The sequence below is a fragment of the Alosa pseudoharengus genome, unplaced genomic scaffold (genome assembly GCF_046254945.1).
Source record: "Alosa pseudoharengus isolate Yale_2024_CS ecotype anadromous, Long Island Sound unplaced genomic scaffold, YU_APseudo_1.1 YU_APseudo_1.1_scf_6, whole genome shotgun sequence".
In the NCBI taxonomy this organism is placed as follows: domain Eukaryota; kingdom Metazoa; phylum Chordata; class Actinopteri; order Clupeiformes; family Clupeidae; genus Alosa; species Alosa pseudoharengus.
Window position 1 is genome coordinate 12,625,710 of NW_027468848.1, and position 9,575 is coordinate 12,635,284.

The 9,575-nt window shown below is 50.3% G+C and overlaps 34 non-coding genes across 34 annotated transcripts; all 34 read left to right on the forward strand.

Moving 5' to 3' along the window:
• Positions 1–146: 146 nt before the first annotated feature.
• Positions 147–218, forward strand: trnap-agg (transfer RNA proline (anticodon AGG)). The gene has a single exon. It is a non-coding gene; the product is annotated as a tRNA-Pro (tRNA).
• Positions 219–407: 189 nt separating this feature from the next.
• Positions 408–479, forward strand: trnap-cgg (transfer RNA proline (anticodon CGG)). The gene has a single exon. It is a non-coding gene; the product is annotated as a tRNA-Pro (tRNA).
• Positions 480–652: 173 nt separating this feature from the next.
• On the forward strand, positions 653–724 carry trnap-ugg (transfer RNA proline (anticodon UGG)). Its single transcript has one exon. It is a non-coding gene; the product is annotated as a tRNA-Pro (tRNA).
• A 267-nt stretch (positions 725–991) lies between these two features.
• Positions 992–1,063, forward strand: trnaa-agc (transfer RNA alanine (anticodon AGC)). The gene has a single exon. It is a non-coding gene; the product is annotated as a tRNA-Ala (tRNA).
• Positions 1,064–1,233: 170 nt separating this feature from the next.
• Positions 1,234–1,305, forward strand: trnap-agg (transfer RNA proline (anticodon AGG)). The gene has a single exon. It is a non-coding gene; the product is annotated as a tRNA-Pro (tRNA).
• A 189-nt stretch (positions 1,306–1,494) lies between these two features.
• Positions 1,495–1,566, forward strand: trnap-cgg (transfer RNA proline (anticodon CGG)). The gene has a single exon. It is a non-coding gene; the product is annotated as a tRNA-Pro (tRNA).
• A 173-nt stretch (positions 1,567–1,739) lies between these two features.
• trnap-ugg (transfer RNA proline (anticodon UGG)) lies at positions 1,740–1,811 on the forward strand. Its single transcript has one exon. It is a non-coding gene; the product is annotated as a tRNA-Pro (tRNA).
• Positions 1,812–2,078: 267 nt separating this feature from the next.
• Positions 2,079–2,150, forward strand: trnaa-agc (transfer RNA alanine (anticodon AGC)). The gene has a single exon. It is a non-coding gene; the product is annotated as a tRNA-Ala (tRNA).
• A 170-nt stretch (positions 2,151–2,320) lies between these two features.
• trnap-agg (transfer RNA proline (anticodon AGG)) lies at positions 2,321–2,392 on the forward strand. The gene has a single exon. It is a non-coding gene; the product is annotated as a tRNA-Pro (tRNA).
• A 189-nt stretch (positions 2,393–2,581) lies between these two features.
• trnap-cgg (transfer RNA proline (anticodon CGG)) lies at positions 2,582–2,653 on the forward strand. The gene has a single exon. It is a non-coding gene; the product is annotated as a tRNA-Pro (tRNA).
• A 173-nt stretch (positions 2,654–2,826) lies between these two features.
• Positions 2,827–2,898, forward strand: trnap-ugg (transfer RNA proline (anticodon UGG)). Its single transcript has one exon. It is a non-coding gene; the product is annotated as a tRNA-Pro (tRNA).
• Positions 2,899–3,188: 290 nt separating this feature from the next.
• Positions 3,189–3,260, forward strand: trnap-agg (transfer RNA proline (anticodon AGG)). The gene has a single exon. It is a non-coding gene; the product is annotated as a tRNA-Pro (tRNA).
• Positions 3,261–3,430: 170 nt separating this feature from the next.
• On the forward strand, positions 3,431–3,502 carry trnaa-agc (transfer RNA alanine (anticodon AGC)). The gene has a single exon. It is a non-coding gene; the product is annotated as a tRNA-Ala (tRNA).
• Positions 3,503–3,672: 170 nt separating this feature from the next.
• trnap-agg (transfer RNA proline (anticodon AGG)) lies at positions 3,673–3,744 on the forward strand. Its single transcript has one exon. It is a non-coding gene; the product is annotated as a tRNA-Pro (tRNA).
• Positions 3,745–3,933: 189 nt separating this feature from the next.
• Positions 3,934–4,005, forward strand: trnap-cgg (transfer RNA proline (anticodon CGG)). The gene has a single exon. It is a non-coding gene; the product is annotated as a tRNA-Pro (tRNA).
• Positions 4,006–4,178: 173 nt separating this feature from the next.
• trnap-ugg (transfer RNA proline (anticodon UGG)) lies at positions 4,179–4,250 on the forward strand. The gene has a single exon. It is a non-coding gene; the product is annotated as a tRNA-Pro (tRNA).
• Positions 4,251–4,517: 267 nt separating this feature from the next.
• On the forward strand, positions 4,518–4,589 carry trnaa-agc (transfer RNA alanine (anticodon AGC)). The gene has a single exon. It is a non-coding gene; the product is annotated as a tRNA-Ala (tRNA).
• Positions 4,590–4,759: 170 nt separating this feature from the next.
• trnap-agg (transfer RNA proline (anticodon AGG)) lies at positions 4,760–4,831 on the forward strand. Its single transcript has one exon. It is a non-coding gene; the product is annotated as a tRNA-Pro (tRNA).
• A 189-nt stretch (positions 4,832–5,020) lies between these two features.
• On the forward strand, positions 5,021–5,092 carry trnap-cgg (transfer RNA proline (anticodon CGG)). The gene has a single exon. It is a non-coding gene; the product is annotated as a tRNA-Pro (tRNA).
• A 173-nt stretch (positions 5,093–5,265) lies between these two features.
• On the forward strand, positions 5,266–5,337 carry trnap-ugg (transfer RNA proline (anticodon UGG)). Its single transcript has one exon. It is a non-coding gene; the product is annotated as a tRNA-Pro (tRNA).
• A 267-nt stretch (positions 5,338–5,604) lies between these two features.
• trnaa-agc (transfer RNA alanine (anticodon AGC)) lies at positions 5,605–5,676 on the forward strand. The gene has a single exon. It is a non-coding gene; the product is annotated as a tRNA-Ala (tRNA).
• A 170-nt stretch (positions 5,677–5,846) lies between these two features.
• trnap-agg (transfer RNA proline (anticodon AGG)) lies at positions 5,847–5,918 on the forward strand. The gene has a single exon. It is a non-coding gene; the product is annotated as a tRNA-Pro (tRNA).
• A 189-nt stretch (positions 5,919–6,107) lies between these two features.
• trnap-cgg (transfer RNA proline (anticodon CGG)) lies at positions 6,108–6,179 on the forward strand. Its single transcript has one exon. It is a non-coding gene; the product is annotated as a tRNA-Pro (tRNA).
• Positions 6,180–6,352: 173 nt separating this feature from the next.
• On the forward strand, positions 6,353–6,424 carry trnap-ugg (transfer RNA proline (anticodon UGG)). The gene has a single exon. It is a non-coding gene; the product is annotated as a tRNA-Pro (tRNA).
• A 267-nt stretch (positions 6,425–6,691) lies between these two features.
• trnaa-agc (transfer RNA alanine (anticodon AGC)) lies at positions 6,692–6,763 on the forward strand. The gene has a single exon. It is a non-coding gene; the product is annotated as a tRNA-Ala (tRNA).
• Positions 6,764–7,194: 431 nt separating this feature from the next.
• On the forward strand, positions 7,195–7,266 carry trnap-cgg (transfer RNA proline (anticodon CGG)). The gene has a single exon. It is a non-coding gene; the product is annotated as a tRNA-Pro (tRNA).
• A 39-nt stretch (positions 7,267–7,305) lies between these two features.
• Positions 7,306–7,377, forward strand: trnap-ugg (transfer RNA proline (anticodon UGG)). The gene has a single exon. It is a non-coding gene; the product is annotated as a tRNA-Pro (tRNA).
• A 267-nt stretch (positions 7,378–7,644) lies between these two features.
• trnaa-agc (transfer RNA alanine (anticodon AGC)) lies at positions 7,645–7,716 on the forward strand. The gene has a single exon. It is a non-coding gene; the product is annotated as a tRNA-Ala (tRNA).
• Positions 7,717–7,886: 170 nt separating this feature from the next.
• On the forward strand, positions 7,887–7,958 carry trnap-agg (transfer RNA proline (anticodon AGG)). The gene has a single exon. It is a non-coding gene; the product is annotated as a tRNA-Pro (tRNA).
• Positions 7,959–8,147: 189 nt separating this feature from the next.
• Positions 8,148–8,219, forward strand: trnap-cgg (transfer RNA proline (anticodon CGG)). The gene has a single exon. It is a non-coding gene; the product is annotated as a tRNA-Pro (tRNA).
• Positions 8,220–8,392: 173 nt separating this feature from the next.
• On the forward strand, positions 8,393–8,464 carry trnap-ugg (transfer RNA proline (anticodon UGG)). Its single transcript has one exon. It is a non-coding gene; the product is annotated as a tRNA-Pro (tRNA).
• A 267-nt stretch (positions 8,465–8,731) lies between these two features.
• trnaa-agc (transfer RNA alanine (anticodon AGC)) lies at positions 8,732–8,803 on the forward strand. Its single transcript has one exon. It is a non-coding gene; the product is annotated as a tRNA-Ala (tRNA).
• A 431-nt stretch (positions 8,804–9,234) lies between these two features.
• On the forward strand, positions 9,235–9,306 carry trnap-cgg (transfer RNA proline (anticodon CGG)). The gene has a single exon. It is a non-coding gene; the product is annotated as a tRNA-Pro (tRNA).
• A 173-nt stretch (positions 9,307–9,479) lies between these two features.
• On the forward strand, positions 9,480–9,551 carry trnap-ugg (transfer RNA proline (anticodon UGG)). Its single transcript has one exon. It is a non-coding gene; the product is annotated as a tRNA-Pro (tRNA).
• The last annotated feature ends 24 nt before the right edge of the window (positions 9,552–9,575 follow it).

Here is a 9,575-nt window from a genome sequence, read left to right on the forward strand (position 1 = left end):
ATCATTTGTTTGTGTCAGCACTGTCTCTCCTTTGCTGTACAGCATGTAGCCGGCAGCTTTTCTGCAACTCAACACCACCCGACCTGCCTTTCCTTTCAGCTAAATATTGCTGCACAAAACGCTCGACAAAAGCGTTTGTGCAGCGTGGCTCGTTGGTCTAGGGGTATGATTCTCGCTTAGGGTGCGAGAGGTCCCGGGTTCAAATCCCGGACGAGCCCTCTGTTCTGTGAAACTCTGCAACTTTTGCTGCTAGCTGCCACCGGTGAACTGCTGCAGTTTGTTACCCAGGACTTACTTTAGGAAATGTTGATGCGCAGTGGAACCAAGCTGAAATATTGGTCTTCCCTGCAGACCACTCTAAATATTTGTGTGAAGAAAGGCACCGAATAAAAGGTACCCTTGGCCCAGGCTCGTTGGTCTAGGGGTATGATTCTCGCTTCGGGTGCGAGAGGTCCCGGGTTCAACTCCCGGACGAGCCCTTCTTTCCGAAAGAAACACCAGACTTCACTGCAAGAATCGACGCTAACGAAACAAACAAAGACGAAACTTTTTTGTTAGCATTGAAGGAAAAGAGCCAATTTTGAACCAGATTTTTTACTTGCTCAGGCCTGCAAGGGGTCCTGACCAAATAAGACCCAGGAGAGCACTCAGCGGCTCGTTGGTCTAGGGGTATGATTCTCGCTTTGGGTGCGAGAGGTCCCGGGTTCAAATCCCGGACGAGCCCTTTTGTGCTTCCTCACCAATTCTTTGTCGGCCTCACTGTCTAACGCCTTTGTGCTGTGGAGATTTAGAGGTCCCGGGTTCAAATCCCGGACGAGCCCTTCCCCACGCAAATATTTGTCATTATCATGTGCTTGTGTCAGCACTGTCTCACCTTTGCTGTACAGCATATAGCCGGCAGCTTTTCTGCAACTAAACACCACCACACCTCCCTTTCCTTACAGATAAATATTGCTGCACAGAAGGCTCGACATAAGCTTTTGAGCAGCGTGGCTCGTTGGTCTAGGGGTATGATTCTCGCTTAGCGTGCGAGAGGTCCCGGGTTCAAATCCCGGAAGAGCCCTTTCCCACGCAACTTTCTGTCAGTATCATGTGTTTGTGTCAGCACTGTCTCTCCTTTGCTGTACAGCATGTAGCCGGCAGCTTTTCTGCAACTCAACACCACCCGACCTGCCTTTCCTTTCAGCTAAATATTGCTGCACAAAACGCTCGACAAAAGCGTTTGTGCAGCGTGGCTCGTTGGTCTAGGGGTATGATTCTCGCTTAGGGTGCGAGAGGTCCCGGGTTCAAATCCCGGACGAGCCCTCTGTTCTGTGAAACTCTGCAACTTTTGCTGCTAGCTGCCACCGGTGAACTGCTGCAGTTTGTTACCCAGGACTTACTTTAGGAAATGTTGATGCGCAGTGGAACCAAGCTGAAATATTGGTCTTCCCTGCAGACCACTCTAAATATTTGTGTGAAGAAAGGCACCGAATAAAAGGTACCCTTGGCCCAGGCTCGTTGGTCTAGGGGTATGATTCTCGCTTCGGGTGCGAGAGGTCCCGGGTTCAACTCCCGGACGAGCCCTTCTATCCGAAAGAAACGCCAGACTTCACTGCAAGAATCGACGCTAACGAAACAAACAAAGACGAAACTCTTTTGTTAGCATTGAAGGAAAAGAGCCAATTTTGAACCAGATTTTTTACTTGCTCAGGCCTGCAAGGGGTCCTGACCAAATAAGACCCAGGAGAGCACTCAGCGGCTCGTTGGTCTAGGGGTATGATTCTCGCTTTGGGTGCGAGAGGTCCCGGGTTCAAATCCCGGACGAGCCCTTTTGTGCTTCCTCACCAATTCTTTGTCGGCCTCACTGTCTAACGCCTTTGTGCTGTGGAGATTTAGAGGTCCCGGGTTCAAATCCCGGACGAGCCCTTCCCCACGCAAATATTTGTCATTATCATGTGCTTGTGTCAGCACTGTCTCACCTTTGCTGTACAGCATATAGCCGGCAGCTTTTCTGCAACTAAACACCACCACACCTCCCTTTCCTTACAGATAAATATTGCTGCACAGAAGGCTCGACATAAGCTTTTGAGCAGCGTGGCTCGTTGGTCTAGGGGTATGATTCTCGCTTAGCGTGCGAGAGGTCCCGGGTTCAAATCCCGGAAGAGCCCTTTCCCACGCAACTTTCTGTCAGTATCATGTGTTTGTGTCAGCACTGTCTCTCCTTTGCTGTACAGCATGTAGCCGGCAGCTTTTCTGCAACTCAACACCACCCGACCTGCCTTTCCTTTCAGCTAAATATTGCTGCACAAAACGCTCGACAAAAGCGTTTGTGCAGCGTGGCTCGTTGGTCTAGGGGTATGATTCTCGCTTAGGGTGCGAGAGGTCCCGGGTTCAAATCCCGGACGAGCCCTCTGTTCTGTGAAACTCTGCAACTTTTGCTGCTAGCTGCCACCGGTGAACTGCTGCAGTTTGTTACCCAGGACTTACTTTAGGAAATGTTGATGCGCAGTGGAACCAAGCTGAAATATTGGTCTTCCCTGCAGACCACTCTAAATATTTGTGTGAAGAAAGGCACCGAATAAAAGGTACCCTTGGCCCAGGCTCGTTGGTCTAGGGGTATGATTCTCGCTTCGGGTGCGAGAGGTCCCGGGTTCAACTCCCGGACGAGCCCTTCTTTCCGAAAGAAACACCAGACTTCACTGCAAGAATCGACGCTAACGAAACAAACAAAGACGAAACTTTTTTGTTAGCATTGAAGGAAAAGAGCCAATTTTGAACCAGATTTTTTACTTGCTCAGGCCTGCAAGGGGTCCTGACCAAATAAGACCCAGCAGAGCACTCAGCGGCTCGTTGGTCTAGGGGTATGATTCTCGCTTTGGGTGCGAGAGGTCCCGGGTTCAAATCCCGGACGAGCCCTTTTGTGCTTCCTCACCAATTCTTTGTCGGCCTCACTGTCTAACGCCTTTGTGCTGTGGAGATTTAGCCTCAGTTGGATGTTTATTTTTTCCCCCGTAGCCATCACATTGGGGCTTGTTGTTCTAGGGGAATGATTATCGCTTTGGGTGCAAGAGGTCCCGGGTTCAAATCCAGGACGAGCCCGCAGGCGTTATAGGTGCATTTCATTGAAATGTGTTAATTTTCAACTCTCGTCAGTGATCTAGAAAATTATGTTGTTGTTTTTTTCAACTAAATTCATAGCCAGTCAAGGCTCGTTGGTCTAGGGGTATGATTCTCGCTTAGGGTGCGAGAGGTCCCGGGTTCAAATCCCGGACGAGCCCTTCCCCACGCAAATATTTGTCATTATCATGTGCTTCTGTCAGCACTGTCTCACCTTTGCTGTACAGCATATAGCCGGCAGCTTTTCTGCAACTAAACACCACCACACCTCCCTTTCCTTTCAGATAAATATTGCTGCACAGAAGGCTCGACATAAGCTTTTGAGCAGCGTGGCTCGTTGGTCTAGGGGTATGATTCTCGCTTAGCGTGCGAGAGGTCCCGGGTTCAAATCCCGGAAGAGCTCTTTCCCACGCAACTTTCTGTCAGTATCATTTGTTTGTGTCAGCACTGTCTCTCCTTTGCTGTACAGCATGTAGCCGGCAGCTTTTCTGCAACTCAACACCACCCGACCTGCCTTTCCTTTCAGCTAAATATTGCTGCACAAAACGCTCGACAAAAGCGTTTGTGCAGCGTGGCTCGTTGGTCTAGGGGTATGATTCTCGCTTAGGGTGCGAGAGGTCCCGGGTTCAAATCCCGGACGAGCCCTCTGTTCTGTGAAACTCTGCAACTTTTGCTGCTAGCTGCCACCGGTGAACTGCTGCAGTTTGTTACCCAGGACTTACTTTAGGAAATGTTGATGCGCAGTGGAACCAAGCTGAAATATTGGTCTTCCCTGCAGACCACTCTAAATATTTGTGTGAAGAAAGGCACCGAATAAAAGGTACCCTTGGCCCAGGCTAGTTGGTCTAGGGGTATGATTCTCGCTTCGGGTGCGAGAGGTCCCGGGTTCAACTCCCGGACGAGCCCTTCTTTCCGAAAGAAACACCAGACTTCACTGCAAGAATCGACGCTAACGAAACAAACAAAGGCGAAACTTTTTTGTTAGCATTGAAGGAAAAGAGCCAATTTTGAACCAGATTTTTTACTTGCTCAGGCCTGCAAGGGGTCCTGACCAAATAAGACCCAGGAGAGCACTCAGCGGCTCGTTGGTCTAGGGGTATGATTCTCGCTTTGGGTGCGAGAGGTCCCGGGTTCAAATCCCGGACGAGCCCTTTTGTGCTTCCTCACCAATTCTTTGTCGGCCTCACTGTCTAACGCCTTTGTGCTGTGGAGATTTAGAGGTCCCGGGTTCAAATCCCGGACGAGCCCTTCCCCACGCAAATATTTGTCATTATCATGTGCTTGTGTCAGCACTGTCTCACCTTTGCTGTACAGCATATAGCCGGCAGCTTTTCTGCAACTAAACACCACCACACCTCCCTTTCCTTACAGATAAATATTGCTGCACAGAAGGCTCGACATAAGCTTTTGAGCAGCGTGGCTCGTTGGTCTAGGGGTATGATTCTCGCTTAGCGTGCGAGAGGTCCCGGGTTCAAATCCCGGAAGAGCCCTTTCCCACGCAACTTTCTGTCAGTATCATGTGTTTGTGTCAGCACTGTCTCTCCTTTGCTGTACAGCATGTAGCCGGCAGCTTTTCTGCAACTCAACACCACCCGACCTGCCTTTCCTTTCAGCTAAATATTGCTGCACAAAACGCTCGACAAAAGCGTTTGTGCAGCGTGGCTCGTTGGTCTAGGGGTATGATTCTCGCTTAGGGTGCGAGAGGTCCCGGGTTCAAATCCCGGACGAGCCCTCTGTTCTGTGAAACTCTGCAACTTTTGCTGCTAGCTGCCACCGGTGAACTGCTGCAGTTTGTTACCCAGGACTTACTTTAGGAAATGTTGATGCGCAGTGGAACCAAGCTGAAATATTGGTCTTCCCTGCAGACCACTCTAAATATTTGTGTGAAGAAAGGCACCGAATAAAAGGTACCCTTGGCCCAGGCTCGTTGGTCTAGGGGTATGATTCTCGCTTCGGGTGCGAGAGGTCCCGGGTTCAACTCCCGGACGAGCCCTTCTATCCGAAAGAAACGCCAGACTTCACTGCAAGAATCGACGCTAACGAAACAAACAAAGACGAAACTCTTTTGTTAGCATTGTAGGAAAAGAGCCAATTTTGAACCAGATTTTTTACTTGCTCAGGCCTGCAAGGGGTCCTGACCAAATAAGACCCAGGAGAGCACTCAGCGGCTCGTTGGTCTAGGGGTATGATTCTCGCTTTGGGTGCGAGAGGTCCCGGGTTCAAATCCCGGACGAGCCCTTTTGTGCTTCCTCACCAATTCTTTGTCGGCCTCACTGTCTAACGCCTTTGTGCTGTGGAGATTTAGAGGTCCCGGGTTCAAATCCCGGACGAGCCCTTCCCCACGCAAATATTTGTCATTATCATGTGCTTGTGTCAGCACTGTCTCACCTTTGTTGTACAGCATATAGCCGGCAGCTTTTCTGCAACTAAACACCACCACACCTCCCTTTCCTTACAGATAAATATTGCTGCACAGAAGGCTCGACATAAGCTTTTGAGCTGCGTGGCTCGTTGGTCTAGGGGTATGATTCTCGCTTAGCGTGCGAGAGGTCCCGGGTTCAAATCCCGGAAGAGCCCTTTCCCACGCAACTTTCTGTCAGTATCATGTGTTTGTGTCAGCACTGTCTCTCCTTTGCTGTACAGCATGTAGCCGGCAGCTTTTCTGCAACTCAACACCACCCGACCTGCCTTTCCTTTCAGCTAAATATTGCTGCACAAAACGCTCGACAAAAGCGTTTGTGCAGCGTGGCTCGTTGGTCTAGGGGTATGATTCTCGCTTAGGGTGCGAGAGGTCCCGGGTTCAAATCCCGGACGAGCCCTCTGTTCTGTGAAACTCTGCAACTTTTGCTGCTAGCTGCCACCGGTGAACTGCTGCAGTTTGTTACCCAGGACTTACTTTAGGAAATGTTGATGCGCAGTGGAACCAAGCTGAAATATTGGTCTTCCCTGCAGACCACTCTAAATATTTGTGTGAAGAAAGGCACCGAATAAAAGGTACCCTTGGCCCAGGCTCGTTGGTCTAGGGGTATGATTCTCGCTTCGGGTGCGAGAGGTCCCGGGTTCAACTCCCGGACGAGCCCTTCTTTCCGAAAGAAACACCAGACTTCACTGCAAGAATCGACGCTAACGAAACAAACAAAGACGAAACTTTTTTGTTAGCATTGAAGGAAAAGAGCCAATTTTGAACCAGATTTTTTACTTGCTCAGGCCTGCAAGGGGTCCTGACCAAATAAGACCCAGCAGAGCACTCAGCGGCTCGTTGGTCTAGGGGTATGATTCTCGCTTTGGGTGCGAGAGGTCCCGGGTTCAAATCCCGGACGAGCCCTTTTGTGCTTCCTCACCAATTCTTTGTCGGCCTCACTGTCTAACGCCTTTGTGCTGTGGAGATTTAGAGGTCCCGGGTTCAAATCCCGGACGAGCCCTTCCCCACGCAAATATTTGTCATTATCATGTGCTTCTGTCAGCACTGTCTCACCTTTGCTGTACAGCATATAGCCGGCAGCTTTTCTGCAACTAAACACCACCACACCTCCCTTTCCTTTCAGATAAATATTACTGCACAGAAGGCTCGACATAAGCTTTTGAGCAGCGTGGCTCGTTGGTCTAGGGGTATGATTCTCGCTTAGCGTGCGAGAGGTCCCGGGTTCAAATCCCGGAAGAGCCCTTTCCCACGCAACTTTCTGTCAGTATCATGTGTTTGTGTCAGCACTGTCTCTCCTTTGCTGTACAGCATGTAGCCGGCAGCTTTTCTGCAACTCAACACCACCCGACCTGCCTTTCCTTTCAGCTAAATATTGCTGCACAAAACGCTCGACAAAAGCGTTTGTGCAGCGTGGCTCGTTGGTCTAGGGGTATGATTCTCGCTTAGGGTGCGAGAGCTCCCGGGTTCAAATCACGGACGAGCCCTCTGTTCTGTGAAACTCTGCAACTTTTGCTGCTAGCTGCCACCGGTGAACTGCTGCAGTTTGTTACCCAGGACTTACTTTAGGAAATGTTGATGCGCAGTGGAACCAAGCTGAAATATTGGTCTTCCCTGCAGACCACTCTAAATATTTGTGTGAAGAAAGGCACCGAATAAAAGGTAACGTTGGCCCAGGCTCGTTGGTCTAGGGGTATGATTCTCGCTTCGGGTGCGAGAGGTCCCGGGTTCAACTCCCGGACGAGCCCTTCTATCCTGACCAAATAAGACCCAGGAGAGCACTCAGCGGCTCGTTGGTCTAGGGGTATGATTCTCGCTTTGGGTGCGAGAGGTCCCGGGTTCAAATCCCGGACGAGCCCTTTTGTGCTTCCTCACCAATTCTTTGTCGGCCTCACTGTCTAACGCCTTTGTGCTGTGGAGATTTAGAGGTCCCGGGTTCAAATCCCGGACGAGCCCTTCCCCACGCAAATATTTGTCATTATCATGTGCTTGTGTCAGCACTGTCTCACCTTTGTTGTACAGCATATAGCCGGCAGCTTTTCTGCAACTAAACACCACCACACCTCCCTTTCCTTACAGATAAATATTGCTGCACAGAAGGCTCGACATAAGCTTTTGAGCTGCGTGGCTCGTTGGTCTAGGGGTATGATTCTCGCTTAGCGTGCGAGAGGTCCCGGGTTCAAATCCCGGAAGAGCCCTTTCCCACGCAACTTTCTGTCAGTATCATGTGTTTGTGTCAGCACTGTCTCTCCTTTGCTGTACAGCATGTAGCCGGCAGCTTTTCTGCAACTCAACACCACCCGACCTGCCTTTCCTTTCAGCTAAATATTGCTGCACAAAACGCTCGACAAAAGCGTTTGTGCAGCGTGGCTCGTTGGTCTAGGGGTATGATTCTCGCTTAGGGTGCGAGAGGTCCCGGGTTCAAATCCCGGACGAGCCCTCTGTTCTGTGAAACTCTGCAACTTTTGCTGCTAGCTGCCACCGGTGAACTGCTGCAGTTTGTTACCCAGGACTTACTTTAGGAAATGTTGATGCGCAGTGGAACCAAGCTGAAATATTGGTCTTCCCTGCAGACCACTCTAAATATTTGTGTGAAGAAAGGCACCGAATAAAAGGTACCCTTGGCCCAGGCTCGTTGGTCTAGGGGTATGATTCTCGCTTCGGGTGCGAGAGGTCCCGGGTTCAACTCCCGGACGAGCCCTTCTTTCCGAAAGAAACACCAGACTTCACTGCAAGAATCGACGCTAACGAAACAAACAAAGACGAAACTTTTTTGTTAGCATTGAAGGAAAAGAGCCAATTTTGAACCAGATTTTTTACTTGCTCAGGCCTGCAAGGGGTCCTGACCAAATAAGACCCAGCAGAGCACTCAGCGGCTCGTTGGTCTAGGGGTATGATTCTCGCTTTGGGTGCGAGAGGTCCCGGGTTCAAATCCCGGACGAGCCCTTTTGTGCTTCCTCACCAATTCTTTGTCGGCCTCACTGTCTAACGCCTTTGTGCTGTGGAGATTTAGAGGTCCCGGGTTCAAATCCCGGACGAGCCCTTCCCCACGCAAATATTTGTCATTATCATGTGCTTCTGTCAGCACTGTCTCACCTTTGCTGTACAGCATATAGCCGGCAGCTTTTCTGCAACTAAACACCACCACACCTCCCTTTCCTTTCAGATAAATATTACTGCACAGAAGGCTCGACATAAGCTTTTGAGCAGCGTGGCTCGTTGGTCTAGGGGTATGATTCTCGCTTAGCGTGCGAGAGGTCCCGGGTTCAAATCCCGGAAGAGCCCTTTCCCACGCAACTTTCTGTCAGTATCATGTGTTTGTGTCAGCACTGTCTCTCCTTTGCTGTACAGCATGTAGCCGGCAGCTTTTCTGCAACTCAACACCACCCGACCTGCCTTTCCTTTCAGCTAAATATTGCTGCACAAAACGCTCGACAAAAGCGTTTGTGCAGCGTGGCTCGTTGGTCTAGGGGTATGATTCTCGCTTAGGGTGCGAGAGCTCCCGGGTTCAAATCACGGACGAGCCCTCTGTTCTGTGAAACTCTGCAACTTTTGCTGCTAGCTGCCACCGGTGAACTGCTGCAGTTTGTTACCCAGGACTTACTTTAGGAAATGTTGATGCGCAGTGGAACCAAGCTGAAATATTGGTCTTCCCTGCAGACCACTCTAAATATTTGTGTGAAGAAAGGCACCGAATAAAAGGTAACGTTGGCCCAGGCTCGTTGGTCTAGGGGTATGATTCTCGCTTCGGGTGCGAGAGGTCCCGGGTTCAACTCCCGGACGAGCCCTTCTATCCGAAAGAAACGCCAGACTTCACTGCAAGAATCGACGCTAACGAAACATACAAAGACGAAACTCTTTTGTTAGCATTGAAGGAAAAGAGCCAATTTTGAACCAGATTTTTTACTTGCTCAGGCCTGCAAGTGGTCCTGACCAAATAAGACCCAGGAGAGCACTCAGCGGCTCGTTGGTCTAGGGGTATGATTCTCGCTTTGGGTGCGAGAGGTCCCGGGTTCAAATCCCGGACGAGCCCTTTTGTGCTTCCTCACCAATTCTT